Raw genomic sequence first — 23,655 nt, forward strand, 5'->3', positions numbered from 1 at the left:
ACTGAATGCGGTTCCTGGAGACACTGCGATCAATGTGGGAGATATGTCAAGATGTGTGTTGGTTTTGAGGACGGCTCTCTGGAGAGTCTTAGCAAAGAGGTCACACGGAGAATCAGAGCAATTCTCAGAGACACTGAGAACAAGGTCGACAATTCCCTCCTGGCACTTTCCCTGTAGGAGATACCGCAAGACGTTTCTGTATATTGGGCACAGCGCTCTGCAGGGTGTTAGCAGAGACTTTCCCGGGACAGTGAAACCCTATGTCAGAGACACTGAGAAGAAGGCCCAATGTTCCCTCCAGGCACTTTCAGTGTGGGTGCCTTCTCCACGTGGTTCCTGGTTTCACTGCAGCTCTGAAGAGAATGTTAGCAAAGAGGTAACCGGGACAGTGAAAACAGTACTCAAAGACAGGGAGAGCAAGCTCTATATTACTCTCTTGGCACTTTCAATGTGGGACATACAGCGAGATGTTTGCTGCTTTTGCGTTTGGCTACTGGGAGATTTACAGCACAAAGATATCTAGTTGATTTGAAGCAGTTCCGAGAAAGTCTAAGCTAATCCCCACTTTTCCCTCCTGGCATTTTCCATGTGGGAGATATAGCACGATGTATATTGGTTTTGAGGACAACTCTATGGACAGTGTAGGGAGAAAAGTTCCTGGCTCGCTGAATGCGGTTCCTGGAGACACTGCGATCAATGTGGGAGATATGTCAAGATGTGTGTTGGTTTTGAGGACGGCTCTCTGGAGAGTCTTAGCAAAGAGGTCACACGGAGAATCAGAGCAATTCTCAGAGACACTGAGAACAAGATCGACAATTCCCTCCTGGCACTTTCCCTGTAGGAGATACCGCAAGACGTTTCTGTATATTGGGCACAGCGCTCTGCAGGGTGTTAGCAGAGACTTTCCCGGGACAGTGAAACCCTATGTCAGAGACACTGAGAAGAAGGCCCAATGTTCCCTCCAGGCACTTTCAGTGTGGGTGCCTTCTCCACGTGGTTCCTGGTTTCACTGCAGCTCTGAAGAGAATGTTAGCAAAGAGGTAACCGGGACAGTGAAAACAGTACTCAAAGACAGGGAGAGCAAGCTCTATATTACTCTCTTGGCACTTTCAATGTGGGACATACAGCGAGATGTTTGCTGCTTTTGCGTTTGGCTACTGGGAGATTTACAGCACAAAGATATCTAGTTGATTTGAAGCAGTTCCGAGAAAGTCTAAGCTAATCCCCACTTTTCCCTCCTGGCATTTTCCATGTGGGAGATATAGCACGATGTATATTGGTTTTGAGGACAACTCTATGGACAGTGTAGGGAGAAAAGTTCCTGGCTCGCTGAATGCCGTTCCTGGAGACACTGCGATCAATGTGGGAGATATGTCAAGATGTGTGTTGGTTTTGAGGACGGCTCTCTGGAGAGTCTTAGCAAAGAGGTCACACGGAGAATCAGAGCAATTCTCAGAGACACTGAGAACAAGATCGACAATTCCCTCCTGGCACTTTCCCTGTAGGAGATACCGCAAGACGTTTCTGTATATTGGGCACAGCGCTCTGCAGGGTGTTAGCAGAGACTTTCCCGGGACAGTGAAACCCTATGTCAGAGACACTGAGAAGAAGCCCCAATGTTCCCTCCAGGCATTTTCAGTGTGGGTGCCTTCTCCACGTGGTTCCTGGTTTCACTGCAGCTCTGAAGAGAATGTTAGCAAAGAGGTAACCGGGACAGTGAAAACAGTACTCAAAGACAGGGAGAGCAAGCTCTATATTACTCTCTTGGCACTTTCAATGTGGGACATACAGCGAGATGTTTGCTGCTTTTGCGTTTGGCTATTGGGAGATTTACAGCACAAAGATATCTAGTTGATTAGAAGCAGTTCCGAGAAAGTCTAAACTAATCCCCACTTTTCCCTCCTGGCATTTTCCATGTGGGAGATATCGCACGATGTATATTGGTTTTGAGGACAACTCAAGGGACAGTGTAGGGAGAAAAGTTCCTGGCTCGCTGAATGCGGTTCCTGGAGACTCTGCGATCAATGTGGGAGATATGTCAAGATGTGTGTTGGTTTTGAGGACGGCTCTCTGGAGAGTCTTAGCAAAGAGGTCACACGGAGAATCAGAGCAATTCTCAGAGACACTGAGAAGAAGGTCGACAATTCCCTCCTGGCACTTTCCCTGTAGGAGATACCGCAAGACGTTTCTGTATATTGGGCACAGCGCTCTGCAGGGTGTTAGCAGAGACTTTCCCGGGACAGTGAAACCCTATGTCAGAGACACTGAGAAGAAGCCCCAATGTTGCCTGCAGGCACTTTCAGTGTGGGTGCCTTCTCCACGTGGTTCCTGGTTTCACTGCAGCTCTGAAGAGAATGTTAGCAAAGAGGTAACCGGGACAGTGAAAACAGTACTCAAAGACAGGGAGAGCAAGCTCTATATTACTCTCTTGGCACTTTCAATGTGGGACATTGAGCGAGATGTTCGCTGCTTTTGCGTTTGGCTATTGGGAGATTTACAGCACAAAGATATCTAGTTGATTTGAAGCAGTTCCGAGAAAGTCTAAGCTAATCCCCACTTTTCCCTCCTGGCATTTTCCATGTGGGAGATATAGCACGATGTATATTGGTTTTGAGGACAACTCAAGGGACAGTGTAGGGAGAAAAATTCCTGGCTCACTGAATGCCGTTCCTGGAGACCCTGCGATCAATGTGGGAGATATGTCAAGATGTGTGTTGGTTTTGAGGACGGCTCTCTGGAGAGTCTTAGCAAAGAGGTCACACGGAGAATCAGAGCAATTCTCAGAGACACTGAGAACAAGATCGACAATTCCCTCCTGGCACTTTCCCTGTAGGAGATACCGCAAGACGTTTCTGTATATTGGGCACAGCGCTCTGCAGGCTGTTAGCAGAGACTTTCCCGGGACAGTGAAACCCTATGTCAGAGACACTGAGAAGAAGGCCCAATGTTGCCTGCAGGCACTTTCAGTGTGGGTGCCTTCTCCACGTGGTTCCTGGTTTCACTGCAGCTCTGAAGAGAATGTTAGCAAAGAGGTAACCGGGACAGTGAAAACAGTACTCAAAGACAGGGAGAGCAAGCTCTATATTACTCTCTTGGCACTTTCAATGTGGGACATACAGCGAGATGTTCGCTGCTTTTGCGTTTGGCTATTGGGAGATTTACAGCACAAAGATATCTAGTTGATTTGAAGCAGTTCCGAGAAAGTCTAAGCTAATCCCCACTTTTCCCTCCTGGCATTTTCCATGTGGGAGATATAGCACGATGTATATTGGTTTTGAGGACAACTCAATGGACAGTGTAGGGAGAAAAGTTCCTGGCTCACTGAATGCCGTTCCTGGAGACCCTGCGATCAATGTGGGAGATATGTCAAGATGTGTGTTGGTTTTGAGGACGGCTCTCTGGAGAGTCTTAGCAAAGAGGTCACACGGAGAATCAGAGCAATTCTCAGAGACACTGAGAACAAGGTCGACAATTCCCTCCTGGCACTTTCCCTGTAGGAGATACCGCAAGACGTTTCTGTATATTGGGCACAGCGCTCTGCAGGGTGTTAGCAGAGACTTTCCCGGGACAGTGAAACCCTATGTCAGAGACACTGAGAAGAAGCCCCAATGTTGCCTGCAGGCACTTTCAGTGTGGGTGCCTTCTCCACGTGGTTCCTGGTTTCACTGCAGCTCTGAAGAGAATGTTAGCAAAGAGGTAACCGGGACAGTGAAAACAGTACTCAAAGACAGGGAGAGCAAGCTCTATATTACTCTCTTGGCACTTTCAATGTGGGACATACAGCGAGATGTTTGCTGCTTTTGCGTTTGGCTATTGGGAGATTTACAGCACAAAGATATCTAGTTGATTAGAAGCAGTTCCGAGAAAGTCTAAACTAATCCCCACTTTTCCCTCCTGGCATTTTCCATGTGGGAGATATCGCACGATGTATATTGGTTTTGAGGACAACTCAAGGGACAGTGTAGGGAGAAAAGTTCCTGGCTCGCTGAATGCGGTTCCTGGAGACCCTGCGATCAATGTGGGAGATATGTCAAGATGTGTGTTGGTTTTGAGGACGGCTCTCTGGAGAGTCTTAGCAAAGAGGTCACACGGAGAATCAGAGCAATTCTCAGAGACACTGAGAACAAGATCGACAATTCCCTCCTGGCACTTTCCCTGTAGGAGATACCGCAAGACGTTTCTGTATATTGGGCACAGCGCTCTGCAGGCTGTTAGCAGAGACTTTCCCGGGACAGTGAAACCCTATGTCAGAGACACTGAGAAGAAGCCCCAATGTTGCCTGCAGGCACTTTCAGTGTGGGTGCCTTCTCCACGTGGTTCCTGGATTCACTGCAGCTCTGAAGAGAATGTTAGCAAAGAGGTAACCGGGACAGTGAAAACGGTACTCAAAGACAGGGAGAGCAAGCTCTATATTACTCTCTTGGCACTTTCAATGTGGGACATACAGCGAGATGTTCGCTGCTTTTGCGTTTGGCTATTGGGAGATTTACAGCACAAAGATATCTAGTTGATTAGAAGCAGTTCCGAGAAAGTCTAAACTAATCCCCACTTTTCCCTCCTGGCATTTTCCATGTGGGAGATATCGCACGATGTATATTGGTTTTGAGGACAACTCAAGGGACAGTGTAGGGAGAAAAGTTCCTGGCTCGCTGAATGCGGTTCCTGGAGACACTGCGATCAATGTGGGAGATATGTCAAGATGTGTGTTGGTTTTGAGGACGGCTCTCTGGAGAGTCTTAGCAAAGAGGTCACACGGAGAATCAGAGCAATTCTCAGAGACACTGAGAACAAGATCGACAATTCCCTCCTGGCACTTTCCCTGTAGGAGATACCGCAAGACGTTTCTGTATATTGGGCACAGTGCTCTGCAGGGTGTTAGCAGAGACTTTCCCGGGACAGTGAAACCCTATGTCAGAGACACTGAGAAGAAGCCCCAATGTTGCCTGCAGGCACTTTCAGTGTGGGTGCCTTCTCCACGTGGTTCCTGGATTCACTGCAGCTCTGAAGAGAATGTTAGCAAAGAGGTAACCGGGACAGTGAAAACGGTACTCAAAGACAGGGAGAGCAAGCTCTATATTACTCTCTTGGCACTTTCAATGTGGGACATACAGCGAGATGTTCGCTGCTTTTGCGTTTGGCTATTGGGAGATTTACAGCACAAAGATATCTAGTTGATTAGAAGCAGTTCCGAGAAAGTCTAAACTAATCCCCACTTTTCCCTCCTGGCATTTTCCATGTGGGAGATATCGCACGATGTATATTGGTTTTGAGGACAACTCAAGGGACAGTGTAGGGAGAAAAGTTCCTGGCTCGCTGAATGCGGTTCCTGGAGACACTGCGATCAATGTGGGAGATATGTCAAGATGTGTGTTGGTTTTGAGGACGGCTCTCTGGAGAGTCTTAGCAAAGAGGTCACACGGAGAATCAGAGCAATTCTCAGAGACACTGAGAACAAGATCGACAATTCCCTCCTGGCACTTTCCCTGTAGGAGATACCGCAAGACGTTTCTGTATATTGGGCACAGCGCTCTGCAGGGTGTTAGCAGAGACTTTCCCGGGACAGTGAAACCCTATGTCAGAGACACTGAGAAGAAGCCCCAATGTTGCCTGCAGGCACTTTCAGTGTGGGTGCCTTCTCCACGTGGTTCCTGGTTTCACTGCAGCTCTGAAGAGAATGTTAGCAAAGAGGTAACCGGGACAGTGAAAACAGTACTCAAAGACAGGGAGAGCAAGCTCTATATTACTCTCTTGGCACTTTCAATGTGGGACATACAGCGAGATGTTCGCTGCTTTTGCGTTTGGCTATTGGGAGATTTACAGCACAAAGATATCTAGTTGATTTGAAGCAGTTCCGAGAAAGTCTAAGCTAATCCCCACTTTTCCCTCCTGGCATTTTCCATGTGGGAGATATAGCACGATGTATATTGGTTTTGAGGACAACTCAATGGACAGTGTAGGGAGAAAAGTTCCTGGCTCACTGAATGCCGTTCCTGGAGACCCTGCGATCAATGTGGGAGATATGTCAAGATGTGTGTTGGTTTTGAGGACGGCTCTCTGGAGAGTCTTAGCAAAGAGGTCACACGGAGAATCAGAGCAATTCTCAGAGACACTGAGAACAAGGTCGACAATTCCCTCCTGGCACTTTCCCTGTAGGAGATACCGCAAGACGTTTCTGTATATTGGGCACAGCGCTCTGCAGGGTGTTAGCAGAGACTTTCCCGGGACAGTGAAACCCTATGTCAGAGACACTGAGAAGAAGCCCCAATGTTGCCTGCAGGCACTTTCAGTGTGGGTGCCTTCTCCACGTGGTTCCTGGTTTCACTGCAGCTCTGAAGAGAATGTTAGCAAAGAGGTAACCGGGACAGTGAAAACAGTACTCAAAGACAGGGAGAGCAAGCTCTATATTACTCTCTTGGCACTTTCAATGTGGGACATACAGCGAGATGTTTGCTGCTTTTGCGTTTGGCTATTGGGAGATTTACAGCACAAAGATATCTAGTTGATTAGAAGCAGTTCCGAGAAAGTCTAAACTAATCCCCACTTTTCCCTCCTGGCATTTTCCATGTGGGAGATATCGCACGATGTATATTGGTTTTGAGGACAACTCAAGGGACAGTGTAGGGAGAAAAGTTCCTGGCTCGCTGAATGCGGTTCCTGGAGACCCTGCGATCAATGTGGGAGATATGTCAAGATGTGTGTTGGTTTTGAGGACGGCTCTCTGGAGAGTCTTAGCAAAGAGGTCACACGGAGAATCAGAGCAATTCTCAGAGACACTGAGAACAAGATCGACAATTCCCTCCTGGCACTTTCCCTGTAGGAGATACCGCAAGACGTTTCTGTATATTGGGCACAGCGCTCTGCAGGGTGTTAGCAGAGACTTTCCCGGGACAGTGAAACCCTATGTCAGAGACACTGAGAAGAAGCCCCAATGTTGCCTGCAGGCACTTTCAGTGTGGGTGCCTTCTCCACGTGGTTCCTGGATTCACTGCAGCTCTGAAGAGAATGTTAGCAAAGAGGTAACCGGGACAGTGAAAACGGTACTCAAAGACAGGGAGAGCAAGCTCTATATTACTCTCTTGGCACTTTCAATGTGGGACATACAGCGAGATGTTCGCTGCTTTTGCGTTTGGCTATTGGGAGATTTACAGCACAAAGATATCTAGTTGATTAGAAGCAGTTCCGAGAAAGTCTAAACTAATCCCCACTTTTCCCTCCTGGCATTTTCCATGTGGGAGATATCGCACGATGTATATTGGTTTTGAGGACAACTCAAGGGACAGTGTAGGGAGAAAAGTTCCTGGCTCGCTGAATGCGGTTCCTGGAGACACTGCGATCAATGTGGGAGATATGTCAAGATGTGTGTTGGTTTTGAGGACGGCTCTCTGGAGAGTCTTAGCAAAGAGGTCACACGGAGAATCAGAGCAATTCTCAGAGACACTGAGAACAAGATCGACAATTCCCTCCTGGCACTTTCCCTGTAGGAGATACCGCAAGACGTTTCTGTATATTGGGCACAGCGCTCTGCAGGGTGTTAGCAGAGACTTTCCCGGGACAGTGAAACCCTATGTCAGAGACACTGAGAAGAAGCCCCAATGTTGCCTGCAGGCACTTTCAGTGTGGGTGCCTTCTCCACGTGGTTCCTGGTTTCACTGCAGCTCTGAAGAGAATGTTAGCAAAGAGGTAACCGGGACAGTGAAAACAGTACTCAAAGACAGGGAGAGCAAGCTCTATATTACTCTCTTGGCACTTTCAATGTGGGACATAGAGCGAGATGTTCGCTGCTTTTGCGTTTGGCTATTGGGAGATTTACAGCACAAAGATATCTAGTTGATTAGAAGCAGTTCCGAGAAAGTCTAAACTAATCCCCACTTTTCCCTCCTGGCATTTTCCATGTGGGAGATATCGCACGATGTATATTGGTTTTGAGGACAACTCAAGGGACAGTGTAGGGAGAAAAGTTCCTGGCTCGCTGAATGCGGTTCCTGGAGACCCTGCGATCAATGTGGGAGATATGTCAAGATGTGTGTTGGTTTTGAGGACGGCTCTCTGGAGAGTCTTAGCAAAGAGGTCACATGGAGAATCAGAGCAATTCTCAGAGACACTGAGAACAAGATCGACAATTCCCTCCTGGCACTTTCCCTGTAGGAGATACCGCAAGACGTTTCTGTATATTGGGCACAGCGCTCTGCAGGGTGTTAGCAGAGACTTTCCCGGGACAGTGAAACCCTATGTCAGAGACACTGAGAAGAAGCCCCAATGTTGCCTGCAGGCACTTTCAGTGTGGGTGCCTTCTCCACGTGGTTCCTGGTTTCACTGCAGCTCTGAAGAGAATGTTAGCAAAGAGGTAACCGGGACAGTGAAAACAGTACTCAAAGACAGGGAGAGCAAGCTCTATATTACTCTCTTGGCACTTTCAATGTGGGACATACAGCGAGATGTTCGCTGCTTTTGCGTTTGGCTATTGGGAGATTTACAGCACAAAGATATCTAGTTGATTTGAAGCAGTTCCGAGAAAGTCTAAGCATAATCGCCACTTTTCCCTCCTGGCATTTTCCATGTGGGAGATATCGCACGATGTATATTGGTTTTGAGGACAACTCTATGGACAGTGTAGGGAGAAAAGTTCCTGGCTCGCTGAATGCGGTTTCTGGAGACCCTGCGATCAATGTGGGAGATATGTCAAGATGTGTGTTGGTTTTGAGGACGGCTCTCTGGAGAGTCTTAGCAAAGAGGTCACACGGAGAATCAGAGCAATTCTCAGAGACACTGAGAACAAGATCGACAATTCCCTCCTGGCACTTTCCCTGTAGGAGATACCGCAAGACGTTTCTGTATATTGGGCACAGCGCTCTGCAGGGTGTTAGCAGAGACTTTCCCGGGACAGTGAAACCCTATGTCAGAGACACTGAGAAGAAGCCCCAATGTTGCCTGCAGGCACTTTCAGTGTGGGTGCCTTCTCCACGTGGTTCCTGGATTCACTGCAGCTCTGAAGAGAATGTTAGCAAAGAGGTAACCGGGACAGTGAAAACGGTACTCAAAGACAGGGAGAGCAAGCTCTATATTACTCTCTTGGCACTTTCAATGTGGGACATACAGCGAGATGTTTGCTGCTTTTGCGTTTGGCTATTGGGAGATTTACAGCACAAAGATATCTAGTTGATTAGAAGCAGTTCCGAGAAAGTCTAAACTAATCCCCACTTTTCCCTCCTGGCATTTTCCATGTGGGAGATATAGCACGATGTATATTGGTTTTGAGGACAACTCAAGGGACAGTGTAGGGAGAAAAGCTCCTGGCTCGCTGAATGCGGTTCCTGGAGACTCTGCGATCAATGTGGGAGATATGTCAAGATGTGTGTTGGTTTTGAGGACGGCTCTCTGGAGAGTCTTAGCAAAGAGGTCACACGGAGAATCAGAGCAATTCTCAGAGACACTGAGAACAAGATCGACAATTCCCTCCTGGCACTTTCCCTGTAGGAGATACCGCAAGACGTTTCTGTATATTGGGCACAGCGCTCTGCAGGCTGTTAGCAGAGACTTTCCCGGGACAGTGAAACCCTATGTCAGAGACACTGAGAAGAAGCCCCAATGTTGCCTGCAGGCACTTTCAGTGTGGGTGCCTTCTCCACGTGGTTCCTGGATTCACTGCAGCTCTGAAGAGAATGTTAGCAAAGAGGTAACCGGGACAGTGAAAACGGTACTCAAAGACAGGGAGAGCAAGCTCTATATTACTCTCTTGGCACTTTCAATGTGGGACATACAGCGAGATGTTTGCTGCTTTTGCGTTTGGCTATTGGGAGATTTACAGCACAAAGATATCTAGTTGATTTGAAGCAGTTCCGAGAAAGTCTAAACTAATCCCCACTTTTCCCTCCTGGCATTTTCCATGTGGGAGATATAGCACGATGTATATTGGTTTTGAGGACAACTCAAGGGACAGTGTAGGGAGAAAAGCTCCTGGCTCGCTGAATGCGGTTCCTGGAGACTCTGCGATCAATGTGGGAGATATGTCAAGATGTGTGTTGATTTTGAGGACGGCTCTCTGGAGAGTCTTAGCAAAGAGGTCACACGGAGAATCAGAGCAATTCTCAGAGACACTGAGAACAAGATCGACAATTCCCTCCTGGCACTTTCCCTGTAGGAGATACCGCAAGACGTTTCTGTATATTGGGCACAGCGCTCTGCAGGCTGTTAGCAGAGACTTTCCCGGGACAGTGAAACCCTATGTCAGAGACACTGAGAAGAAGCCCCAATGTTCCCTCCAGGCATTTTCAGTGTGGGTGCCTTCTCCACGTGGTTCCTGGTTTCACTGCAGCTCTGAAGAGAATGTTAGCAAAGAGGTAACCGGGACAGTGAAAACGGTACTCAAAGACAGGGAGAGCAAGCTCTATATTACTCTCTTGGCACTTTCAATGTGGGACATAGAGCGAGATGTTCGCTGCTTTTGCGTTTGGCTATTGGGAGATTTACAGCACAAAGATATCTAGTTGATTAGAAGCAGTTCCGAGAAAGTCTAAACTAATCCCCACTTTTCCCTCCTGGCATTTTCCATGTGGGAGATATAGCACGATGTATATTGGTTTTGAGGACAACTCAAGGGACAGTGTAGGGAGAAAAGCTCCTGGCTCGCTGAATGCGGTTCCTGGAGACTCTGCGATCAATGTGGGAGATATGTCAAGATGTGTGTTGGTTTTGAGGACGGCTCTCTGGAGAGTCTTAGCAAAGAGGTCACACGGAGAATCAGAGCAATTCTCAGAGACACTGAGAACAAGATCGACAGTTCCCTCCTGGCACTTTCCCTGTAGGAGATACCGCAAGACGTTTCTGTATATTGGGCACAGCGCTCTGCAGGGTGTTAGCAGAGACTTTCCCGGGACAGTGAAACCCTATGTCAGAGACACTGAGAAGAAGCCCCAATGTTGCCTGCAGGCACTTTCAGTGTGGGTGCCTTCTCCACGTGGTTCCTGGTTTCACTGCAGCTCTGAAGAGAATGTTAGCAAAGAGGTAACCGGGACAGTGAAAACAGTACTCAAAGACAGGGAGAGCAAGCTCTATATTACTCTCTTGGCACTTTCAATGTGGGACATAGAGCGAGATGTTCGCTGCTTTTGCGTTTGGCTATTGGGAGATTTACAGCACAAAGATATCTAGTTGATTTGAAGCAGTTCCGAGAAAGTCTAAGCTAATCCCCACTTTTCCCTCCTGGCACTTTCCATGTGGGAGATATAGCACGATGTATATTGGTTTTGAGGACAACTCAAGGGACAGTGTAGGGAGAAAAGCTCCTGGCTCACTGAACGCCGTTCCTGGAGACCCTGCGATCAATGTGGGAGATATGTCAAGATGTGTGTTGGTTTTGAGGACGGCTCTCTGGAGAGTCTTAGCAAAGAGGTCACACGGAGAATCAGAGCAATTCTCAGAGACACTGAGAACAAGGTCGACAATTCCCTCCTGGCACTTTCCCTGTAGGAGATACCGCAAGACGTTTCTGTATATTGGGCACAGCGCTCTGCAGGCTGTTAGCAGAGACTTTCCCGGGACAGTGAAACCCTATGTCAGAGACACTGAGAAGAAGCCCCAATGTTCCCTCCAGGCACTTTCAGTGTGGGTGCCTTCTCCACGTGGTTCCTGGTTTCACTGCAGCTCTGAAGAGAATGTTAGCAAAGAGGTAAGCGGGACAGTGAAAACAGTACTCAAAGACAGGGAGAGCAAGCTCTATATTACTCTCTTGGCACTTTCAATGTGGGACATACAGCGAGATGTTTGCTGCTTTTGCGTTTGGCTATTGGGAGATTTACAGCACAAAGATATCTAGTTGATTAGAAGCAGTTCCGAGAAAGTCTAAACTAATCCCCACTTTTCCCTCCTGGCATTTTCCATGTGGGAGATATAGCACGATGTATATTGGTTTTGAGGACAACTCAAGGGACAGTGTAGGGAGAAAAATTCCTGGCTCGCTGAATGCGGTTCCTGGAGACTCTGCGATCAATGTGGGAGATATGTCAAGATGTGTGTTGGTTTTGAGGACGGCTCTCTGGAGAGTCTTAGCAAAGAGGTCACACGGAGAATCAGAGCAATTCTCAGAGACACTGAGAACAAGATCGACAATTCCCCCCTGGCACTTTCCCTGTAGGAGATACCGCAAGACGTTTCTGTATATTGGGCACAGCGCTCTGCAGGCTGTTAGCAGAGACTTTCCCGGGACAGTGAAACCCTATGTCAGAGACACTGAGAAGAAGCCCCAATGTTCCCTCCAGGCACTTTCAGTGTGGGTGCCTTCTCCACGTGGTTCCTGGTTTCACTGCAGCTCTGAAGAGAATGTTAGCAAAGAGGTAACCGGGACAGTGAAAACGGTACTCAAAGACAGGGAGAGCAAGCTCTATATTACTCTCTTGGCACTTTCAATGTGGGACATACAGCGAGATGTTTGCTGCTTTTGCGTTTGGCTACTGGGAGATTTACAGCACAAAGATATCTAGTTGATTAGAAGCAGTTCCGAGAAAGTCTAAACTAATCCCCACTTTTCCCTCCTGGCATTTTCCATGTGGGAGATATAGCACGATGTATATTGGTTTTGAGGACAACTCAAGGGACAGTGTAGGGAGAAAAGCTCCTGGCTCACTGAATGCCGTTCCTGGAGACACTGCGATCAATGTGGGAGATATGTCAAGATGTGTGTTGGTTTTGAGGACGGCTCTCTGGAGAGTCTTAGCAAAGAGGTCACACGGAGAATCAGAGCAATTCTCAGAGACACTGAGAACAAGATCGACAATTCCCTCCTGGCACTTTCCCTGTAGGAGATACCGCAAGACGTTTCTGTATATTGGGCACAGCGCTCTGCAGGGTGTTAGCAGAGACTTTCCCGGGACAGTGAAACCCTATGTCAGAGACACTGAGAAGAAGCCCCAATGTTGCCTGCAGGCACTTTCAGTGTGGGTGCCTTCTCCACGTGGTTCCTGGTTTCACTGCAGCTCTGAAGAGAATGTTAGCAAAGAGGTAACCGGGACAGTGAAAACGGTACTCAAAGACAGGGAGAGCAAGCTCTATATTACTCTCTTGGCACTTTCAATGTGGGACATACAGCGAGATGTTTGCTGCTTTTGCGTTTGGCTATTGGGAGATTTACAGCACAAAGATATCTAGTTGATTAGAAGCAGTTCCGAGAAAGTCTAAACTAATCCCCACTTTTCCCTCCTGGCATTTTCCATGTGGGAGATATAGCACGATGTATATTGGTTTTGAGGACAACTCAAGGGACAGTGTAGGGAGAAAAATTCCTGGCTCACTGAATGCCGTTCCTGGAGACCCTGCGATCAATGTGGGAGATATGTCAAGATGTGTGTTGGTTTTGAGGACGGCTCTCTGGAGAGTCTTAGCAAAGAGGTCACACAGAGAATCAGAGCAATTCTCAGAGACACTGAGAACAAGATCGACAATTCCCTCCTGGCACTTTCCCTGTAGGAGATACCGCAAGACGTTTCTGTATATTGGGCACAGCGCTCTGCAGGGTGTTAGCAGAGACTTTCCCGGGACAGTGAAACCCTATGTCAGAGACACTGAGAAGAAGCCCCAATGTTGCCTGCAGGCACTTTCAGTGTGGGTGCCTTCTCCACGTGGTTCCTGGTTTCACTGCAGCTCTGAAGAGAATGTTAGCAAAGAGGTAACCGGGACAGTGAAAACAGTACTCAAAGACAGGGAGAGCAAGCTCTATATTACTCTCTTGGCACTTTCAATGTGGGACATACAGCGAGATGTTTGCTGCTTTTGCGTTTGGCTATTGGGAGATTTACAGCACAAAGATATCTAGTTGATTAGAAGCAGTTCCGAGAAAGTCTAAACTAATCCCCACTTTTCCCTCCTGGCATTTTCCATGTGGGAGATATAGCACGATGTATATTGGTTTTGAGGACAACTCAAGGGACAGTGTAGGGAGAAAAGCTCCTGGCTCGCTGAATGCGGTTCCTGGAGACTCTGCGATCAATGTGGGAGATATGTCAAGATGTGTGTTGGTTTTGAGGACGGCTCTCTGGAGAGTCTTAGCAAAGAGGTCACACGGAGAATCAGAGCAATTCTCAGAGACACTGAGAACAAGATCGACAATTCCCTCCTGGCACTTTCCCTGTAGGAGATACCGCAAGACGTTTCTGTATATTGGGCACAGCGCTCTGCAGGCTGTTAGCAGAGACTTTCCCGGGACAGTGAAACCCTATGTCAGAGACACTGAGAAGAAGGCCCAATGTTCCCTCCAGGCACTTTCAGTGTGGGTGCCTTCTCCACGTGGTTCCTGGATTCACTGCAGCTCTGAAGAGAATGTTAGCAAAGAGGTAACCGGGACAGTGAAAACGGTACTCAAAGACAGGGAGAGCAAGCTCTATATTACTCTCTTGGCACTTTCAATGTGGGACATACAGCGAGATGTTTGCTGCTTTTGCGTTTGGCTATTGGGAGATTTACAGCACAAAGATATCTAGTTGATTTGAAGCAGTTCCGAGAAAGTCTAAACTAATCCCCACTTTTCCCTCCTGGCATTTTCCATGTGGGAGATATAGCACGATGTATATTGGTTTTGAGGACAACTCAAGGGACAGTGTAGGGAGAAAAGCTCCTGGCTCGCTGAATGCGGTTCCTGGAGACTCTGCGATCAATGTGGGAGATATGTCAAGATGTGTGTTGGTTTTGAGGACGGCTCTCTGGAGAGTCTTAGCAAAGAGGTCACACGGAGAATCAGAGCAATTCTCAGAGACACTGAGAACAAGATCGACAATTCCCTCCTGGCACTTTCCCTGTAGGAGATACCGCAAGACGTTTCTGTATATTGGGCACAGCGCTCTGCAGGGTGTTAGCAGAGACTTTCCCGGGACAGTGAAACCCTATGTCAGAGACACTGAGAAGAAGCCCCAATGTTGCCTGCAGGCACTTTCAGTGTGGGTGCCTTCTCCACGTGGTTCCTGGTTTCACTGCAGCTCTGAAGAGAATGTTAGCAAAGAGGTAACCGGGACAGTGAAAACGGTACTCAAAGACAGGGAGAGCAAGCTCTATATTACTCTCTTGGCACTTTCAATGTGGGACATACAGCGAGATGTTTGCTGCTTTTGCGTTTGGCTATTGGGAGATTTACAGCACAAAGATATCTAGTTGATTAGAAGCAGTTCCGAGAAAGTCTAAACTAATCCCCACTTTTCCCTCCTGGCATTTTCCATGTGGGAGATATAGCACGATGTATATTGGTTTTGAGGACAACTCAAGGGACAGTGTAGGGAGAAAAATTCCTGGCTCACTGAATGCCGTTCCTGGAGACCCTGCGATCAATGTGGGAGATATGTCAAGATGTGTGTTGGTTTTGAGGACGGCTCTCTGGAGAGTCTTAGCAAAGAGGTCACACAGAGAATCAGAGCAATTCTCAGAGACACTGAGAACAAGATCGACAATTCCCTCCTGGCACTTTCCCTGTAGGAGATACCGCAAGACGTTTCTGTATATTGGGCACAGCGCTCTGCAGGGTGTTAGCAGAGACTTTCCCGGGACAGTGAAACCCTATGTCAGAGACACTGAGAAGAAGCCCCAATGTTGCCTGCAGGCACTTTCAGTGTGGGTGCCTTCTCCACGTGGTTCCTGGTTTCACTGCAGCTCTGAAGAGAATGTTAGCAAAGAGGTAACCGGGACAGTGAAAACAGTACTCAAAGACAGGGAGAGCAAGCTCTATATTACTCTCTTGGCACTTTCAATGTGGGACATACAGCGAGATGTTTGCTGCTTTTGCGTTTGGCTATTGGGAGATTTACAGCACAAAGATATCTAGTTGATTAGAAGCAGTTCCGAGAAAGTCTAAACTAATCCCCACTTTTCCCTCCTGGCATTTTCCATGTGGGAGATATAGCACGATGTATATTGGTTTTGAGGACAACTCAAGGGACAGTGTAGGGAGAAAAGCTCCTGGCTCGCTGAATGCGGTTCCTGGAGACTCTGCGATCAATGTGGGAGATATGTCAAGATGTGTGTTGGTTTTGAGGACGGCTCTCTGGAGAGTCTTAGCAAAGAGGTCACACGGAGAATCAGAGCAATTCTCAGAGACACTGAGAACAAGATCGACAATTCCCTCCTGGCACTTTCCCTGTAGGAGATACCGCAAGACGTTTCTGTATATTGGGCACAGCGCTCTGCAGGCTGTTAGCAGAGACTTTCCCGGGACAGTGAAACCCTATGTCAGAGACACTGAGAAGAAGGCCCAATGTTCCCTCCAGGCACTTTCAGTGTGGGTGCCTTCTCCACGTGGTTCCTGGATTCACTGCAGCTCTGAAGAGAATGTTAGCAAAGAGGTAACCGGGACAGTGAAAACGGTACTCAAAGACAGGGAGAGCAAGCTCTATATTACTCTCTTGGCACTTTCAATGTGGGACATACAGCGAGATGTTTGCTGCTTTTGCGTTTGGCTATTGGGAGATTTACAGCACAAAGATATCTAGTTGATTTGAAGCAGTTCCGAGAAAGTCTAAACTAATCCCCACTTTTCCCTCCTGGCATTTTCCATGTGGGAGATATAGCACGATGTATATTGGTTTTGAGGACAACTCAAGGGACAGTGTAGGGAGAAAAGCTCCTGGCTCGCTGAATGCGGTTCCTGGAGACTCTGCGATCAATGTGGGAGATATGTCAAGATGTGTGTTGGTTTTGAGGACGGCTCTCTGGAGAGTCTTAGCAAAGAGGTCACACGGAGAATCAGAGCAATTCTCAGAGACACTGAGAACAAGATCGACAATTCCCTCCTGGCACTTTCCCTGTAGGAGATACCGCAAGACGTTTCTGTATATTGGGCACAGCGCTCTGCAGGCTGTTAGCAGAGACTTTCCCGGGACAGTGAAACCCTATGTCAGAGACACTGAGAAGAAGCCCCAATGTTCCCTCCAGGCATTTTCAGTGTGGGTGCCTTCTCCACGTGGTTCCTGGTTTCACTGCAGCTCTGAAGAGAATGTTAGCAAAGAGGTAACCGGGACAGTGAAAACGGTACTCAAAGACAGGGAGAGCAAGCTCTATATTACTCTCTTGGCACTTTCAATGTGGGACATACAGCGAGATGTTTGCTGCTTTTGCGTTTGGCTATTGGGAGATTTACAGCACAAAGATATCTAGTTGATTAGAAGCAGTTCCGAGAAAGTCTAAACTAATCCCCACTTTTCCCTCCTGGCATTTTCCATGTGGGAGATATAGCACGATGTATATTGGTTTTGAGGACAACTCAAGGGACAGTGTAGGGAGAAAAGTTCCTGGCTCGCTGAATGCGGTTCCTGGAGACTCTGCGATCAATGTGGGAGATATGTCAAGATGTGTGTTGGTTTTGAGGACGGCTCTCTGGAGAGTCTTAGCAAAGAGGTCACACGGAGAATCAGAGCAATTCTCAGAGACACTGAGAACAAGATCGACAATTCCCTCCTGGCACTTTCCCTGTAGGAGATACCGCAAGACGTTTCTGTATATTGGGCACAGCGCTCTGCAGGCTGTTAGCAGAGACTTTCCCGGGACAGTGAAACCCTATGTCAGAGACACTGAGAAGAAGCCCCAATGTTCCCTCCAGGCATTTTCAGTGTGGGTGCCTTCTCCACGTGGTTCCTGGTTTCACTGCAGCTCTGAAGAGAATGTTAGCAAAGAGGTAACCGGGACAGTGAAAACGGTACTCAAAGACAGGGAGAGCAAGCTCTATATTACTCTCTTGGCACTTTCAATGTGGGACATACAGCGAGATGTTTGCTGCTTTTGCGTTTGGCTATTGGGAGATTTACAGCACAAAGATATCTAGTTGATTAGAAGCAGTTCCGAGAAAGTCTAAGCTAATCCCCACTTTTCCCTCCTGGCACTTTCCATGTGGGAGATATAGCACGATGTATATTGGTTTTGAGGACAACTCAAGGGACAGTGTAGGGAGAAAAGCTCCTGGCTCACTGAACGCCGTTCCTGGAGACACTGCGATCAATGTGGGAGGTATGTCAAGATGTGTGTTGGTTTTGAGGACGGCTCTCTGGAGAGTCTTAGCAAAGAGGTCACACGGAGAATCAGAGCAATTCTCAGAGACACTGAGAACAAGATCGACAATTCCCTCCTGGCACTTTCCCTGTAGGAGATACCGCAAGACGTTTCTGTATATTGGGCACAGCGCTCTGCAGGCTGTTAGCAGAGACTTTCCCGGGACAGTGAAACCCTATGTCAGAGACACTGAGAAGAAGCCCCAATGTTGCCTGCAGGCACTTTCAGTGTGGGTGCCTTCTCCACGTGGGTCCTGGATTCACTGCAGCTCTGAAGAGAATGTTAGCAAAGAGGTAACCGGGACAGTGAAAACAGTACTCAAAGACAGGGAGAGCAAGCTCTATATTACTCTCTTGGCACTTTCAATGTGGGACATAGAGCGAGATGTTCGCTGCTTTTGCGTTTGGCTATTGGGAGATTTACAGCACAAAGATATCTAGTTGATTTGAAGCAGTTCCGAGAAAGTCTAAGCTAATCCCCACTTTTCCCTCCTGGCATTTTCCATGTGGGAGATATAGCACGATGTATATTGGTTTTGAGGACAACTCAAGGGACAGTGTAGGGAGAAAAGCTCCTGGCTCGCTGAATGCGGTTCCTGGAGACACTGCGATCAATGTGGGAGATATGTCAAGATGTGTGTTGGTTTTGAGGACGGCTCTCTGGAGCGTCTTAGCAAAGAGGTCACACGGAGAATCAGAGCAATTCTCAGAGACACTGAGAACAAGGTCGACAATTCCCTCCTGGCACTTTCCCTGTAGGAGATACCGCAAGACGTTTCTGTATATTGGGCACAGCGCTCTGCAGGGTGTTAGCAGAGACTTTCCCGGGACAGTGAAACCCTATGTCAGAGACACTGAGAAGAAGGCCCAATGTTGCCTGCAGGCACTTTCAGTGTGGGTGCCTTCTCCACGTGGTTCCTGGTTTCACTGCAGCTCTGAAGAGAATGTTAGCAAAGAGGTAACCGGGACAGTGAAAACAGTACTCAAAGACAGGGAGAGCAAGCTCTATATTACTCTCTTGGCACTTTCAATGTGGGACATACAGCGAGATGTTCGCTGCTTTTGCGTTTGGCTACTGGGAGATTTACAGCACAAAGATATCTAGTTGATTAGAAGCAGTTCCGAGAAAGTCTAAACTAATCCCCACTTTTCCCTCCTGGCATTTTCCATGTGGGAGATATAGCACGATGTATATTGGTTTTGAGGACAACTCAAGGGACAGTGTAGGGAGAAAAGCTCCTGGCTCGCTGAATGCGGTTCCTGGAGACTCTGCGATCAATGTGGGAGATATGTCAAGATGTGTGTTGGTTTTGAGGACGGCTCTCTGGAGAGTCTTAGCAAAGAGGTCACACGGAGAATCAGAGCAATTCTCAGAGACACTGAGAACAAGATCGACAATTCCCTCCTGGCACTTTCCCTGTAGGAGATACCGCAAGACGTTTCTGTATATTGGGCACAGCGCTCTGCAGGCTGTTAGCAGAGACTTTCCCGGGACAGTGAAACCCTATGTCAGAGACACTGAGAAGAAGCCCCAATGTTCCCTCCAGGCACTTTCAGTGTGGGTGCCTTCTCCACGTGGTTCCTGGATTCACTGCAGCTCTGAAGAGAATGTTAGCAAAGAGGTAACCGGGACAGTGAAAACGGTACTCAAAGACAGGGAGAGCAAGCTCTATATTACTCTCTTGGCACTTTCAATGTGGGACATACAGCGAGATGTTTGCTGCTTTTGCGTTTGGCTATTGGGAGATTTACAGCACAAAGATATCTAGTTGATTTGAAGCAGTTCCGAGAAAGTCTAAACTAATCCCCACTTTTCCCTCCTGGCATTTTCCATGTGGGAGATATAGCACGATGTATATTGGTTTTGAGGACAACTCAAGGGACAGTGTAGGGAGAAAAGCTCCTGGCTCGCTGAATGCGGTTCCTGGAGACTCTGCGATCAATGTGGGAGATATGTCAAGATGTGTGTTGGTTTTGAGGACGGCTCTCTGGAGAGTCTTAGCAAAGAGGTCACACGGAGAATCAGAGCAATTCTCAGAGACACTGAGAACAAGATCGACAATTCCCTCCTGGCACTTTCCCTGTAGGAGATACCGCAAGACGTTTCTGTATATTGGGCACAGCGCTCTGCAGGGTGTTAGCAGAGACTTTCCCGGGACAGTGAAACCCTATGTCAGAGACACTGAGAAGAAGCCCCAATGTTCCCTCCAGGCATTTTCAGTGTGGGTGCCTTCTCCACGTGGTTCCTGGTTTCACTGCAGCTCTGAAGAGAATGTTAGCAAAGAGGTAACCGGGACAGTGAAAACGGTACTCAAAGACAGGGAGAGCAAGCTCTATATTACTCTCTTGGCACTTTCAATGTGGGACATACAGCGAGATGTTTGCTGCTTTTGCGTTTGGCTATTGGGAGATTTACAGCACAAAGATATCTAGTTGATTAGAAGCAGTTCCGAGAAAGTCTAAACTAATCCCCACTTTTCCCTCCTGGCATTTTCCATGTGGGAGATATAGCACGATGTATATTGGTTTTGAGGACAACTCAAGGGACAGTGTAGGGAGAAAAGTTCCTGGCTCGCTGAATGCGGTTCCTGGAGACTCTGCGATCAATGTGGGAGATATGTCAAGATGTGTGTTGGTTTTGAGGACGGCTCTCTGGAGAGTCTTAGCAAAGAGGTCACACGGAGAATCAGAGCAATTCTCAGAGACACTGAGAACAAGATCGACAATTCCCTCCTGGCACTTTCCCTGTAGGAGATACCGCAAGACGTTTCTGTATATTGGGCACAGCGCTCTGCAGGCTGTTAGCAGAGACTTTCCCGGGACAGTGAAACCCTATGTCAGAGACACTGAGAAGAAGCCCCAATGTTCCCTCCAGGCATTTTCAGTGTGGGTGCCTTCTCCACGTGGTTCCTGGTTTCACTGCAGCTCTGAAGAGAATGTTAGCAAAGAGGTAACCGGGACAGTGAAAACGGTACTCAAAGACAGGGAGAGCAAGCTCTATATTACTCTCTTGGCACTTTCAATGTGGGACATACAGCGAGATGTTTGCTGCTTTTGCGTTTGGCTATTGGGAGATTTACAGCACAAAGATATCTAGTTGATTAGAAGCAGTTCCGAGAAAGTCTAAACTAATCCCCACTTTTCCCTCCTGGCATTTTCCATGTGGGAGATATAGCACGATGTATATTGGTTTTGAGGACAACTCAAGGGACAGTGTAGGGAGAAAAGCTCCTGGCTCGCTGAATGCCGTTCCTGGAGACACTGCGATCAATGTGGGAGATATGTCAAGATGTGTGTTGTTTTTGAGGACGGCTCTCTGGAGAGTCTTAGCAAAGAGGTCACACGGAGAATCAGAGCAATTCTCAGAGACACTGAGAACAAGATCGACAATTCCCTCCTGGCACTTTCCCTGTAGGAGATACCGCAAGACGTTTCTGTATATTGGGCACAGCGCTCTGCAGGCTGTTAGCAGAGACTTTCCCGGGACAGTGAAACCCTATGTCAGAGACACTGAGAAGAAGCCCCAATGTTGCCTGCAGGCACTTTCAGTGTGGGTGCCTTCTCCACGTGGTTCCTGGTTTCACTGCAGCTCTGAAGAGAATGTTAGCAAAGAGGTAACCGGGACAGTGAAAACAGTACTCAAAGACAGGGAGAGCAAGCTCTATATTACTCTCTTGGCACTTTCAATGTGGGACATACAGCGAGATGTTCGCTGCTTTTGCGTTTGGCTATTGGGAGATTTACAGCACAAAGATATCTAGTTGATTTGAAGCAGTTCCGAGAAAGTCTAAGCTAATCCCCACTTTTCCCTCCTGGCACTTTCCATGTGGGAGATATAGCACGATGTATATTGGTTTTGAGGACAACTCAAGGGACAGTGTAGGGAGAAAAGCTCCTGGCTCACTGAACGCCGTTCCTGGAGACCCTGCGATCAATGTGGGAGATATGTCAAGATGTGTGTTGGTTTTGAGGACGGCTCTCTGGAGAGTCTTAGCAAAGAGGTCACACGGAGAATCAGAGCAATTCTCAGAGACACTGAGAACAAGATCGACAATTCCCTCCTGGCACTTTCCCTGTAGGAGATACCGCAAGACGTTTCTGTATATTGGGCACAGCGCTCTGCAGGGTGTTAGCAGAGACTTTCCCGGGACAGTGAAACCCTATGTCAGAGACACTGAGAAGAAGCCCCAATGTTGCCTGCAGGCACTTTCAGTGTGGGTGCCTTCTCCACGTGGTTCCTGGATTCACTGCAGCTCTGAAGAGAATGTTAGCAAAGAGGTAACCGGGACAGTGAAAACAGTACTCAAAGACAGGGAGAGCAAGCTCTATATTACTCTCTTGGCACTTTCAATGTGGGACATACAGCGAGATGTTTGCTGCTTTTGCATTTGGCTATTGGGAGATTTACAGCACAAAGATATCTAGTTGATTTGAAGCAGTTCCGAGAAAGTCTAAGCTAATCCCCACTTTTCCCTCCTGGCACTTTCCATGTGGGAGATATAGCACGATGTATATTGGTTTTGAGGACAACTCAATGGACAGTGTAGGGAGAAAAGCTCCTGGCTCGCTGAATGCGGTTCCTGGAGACACTGCGATCAATGTGGGAGATATGTCAAGATGTGTGTTGGTTTTGAGGACGGCTCTCTGGAGAGTCTTAGCAAAGAGGTCACACGGAGAATCAGAGCAATTCTCAGAGACACTGAGAACAAGATCGACAATTCCCTCCTGGCACTTTCCCTGTAGGAGATACCGCAAGACGTTTCTGTATATTGGGCACAGCGCTTTGCAGGCTGTTAGCAGAGACTTTCCCGGGACAGTGAAACCCTATGTCAGAGACACTGAGAAGAAGCCCAAATGTTGCCTGCAGGCACTTTCAGTGTGGGTGCCTTCTCCACGTGGGTCCTGGTTTCACTGCAGCTCTGAAGAGAATGTTAGCAAAGAGGTAACCGGGACAGTGAAAACAGTACTCAAAGACAGGGAGAGCAAGCTCTATATTACTCTCTTGGCACTTTCAATGTGGGACATAGAGCGAGATGTTCGCTGCTTTTGCGTTTGGCTATTGGGAGATTTACAGCACAAAGATATCTAGTTGATTTGAAGCAGTTCCGAGAAAGTCTAAGCTAATCCCCACTTTTCCCTCCTGGCATTTTCCATGTGGGAGATATAGCACGATGTATATTGGTTTTGAGGACAACTCAAGGGACAGTGTAGGGAGAAAAGCTCCTGGCTCGCTGAATGCGGTTCCTGGAGACACTGCGATCAATGTGGGAGATATGTCAAGATGTGTGTTGGTTTTGAGGACGGCTCTCTGGAGCGTCTTAGCAAAGAGGTCACACGGAGAATCAGAGCAATTCTCAGAGACACTGAGAACAAGGTCGACAATTCCCTCCTGGCACTTTCCCTGTAGGAGATACCGCAAGACGTTTCTGTATATTGGGCACAGCGCTCTGCAGGGTGTTAGCAGAGACTTTCCCGGGACAGTGAAACCCTATGTCAGAGACACTGAGAAGAAGGCCCAATGTTGCCTGCAGGCACTTTCAGTGTGGGTGCCTTCTCCACGTGGTTCCTGGTTTCACTGCAGCTCTGAAGAGAATGTTAGCAAAGAGGTAACCGGGACAGTGAAAACAGTACTCAAAGACAGGGA

Source organism: Larus michahellis, chromosome 5, assembly GCF_964199755.1.
Source record: "Larus michahellis chromosome 5, bLarMic1.1, whole genome shotgun sequence".
NCBI classification, from domain to species: Eukaryota; Metazoa; Chordata; class Aves; order Charadriiformes; family Laridae; genus Larus; species Larus michahellis.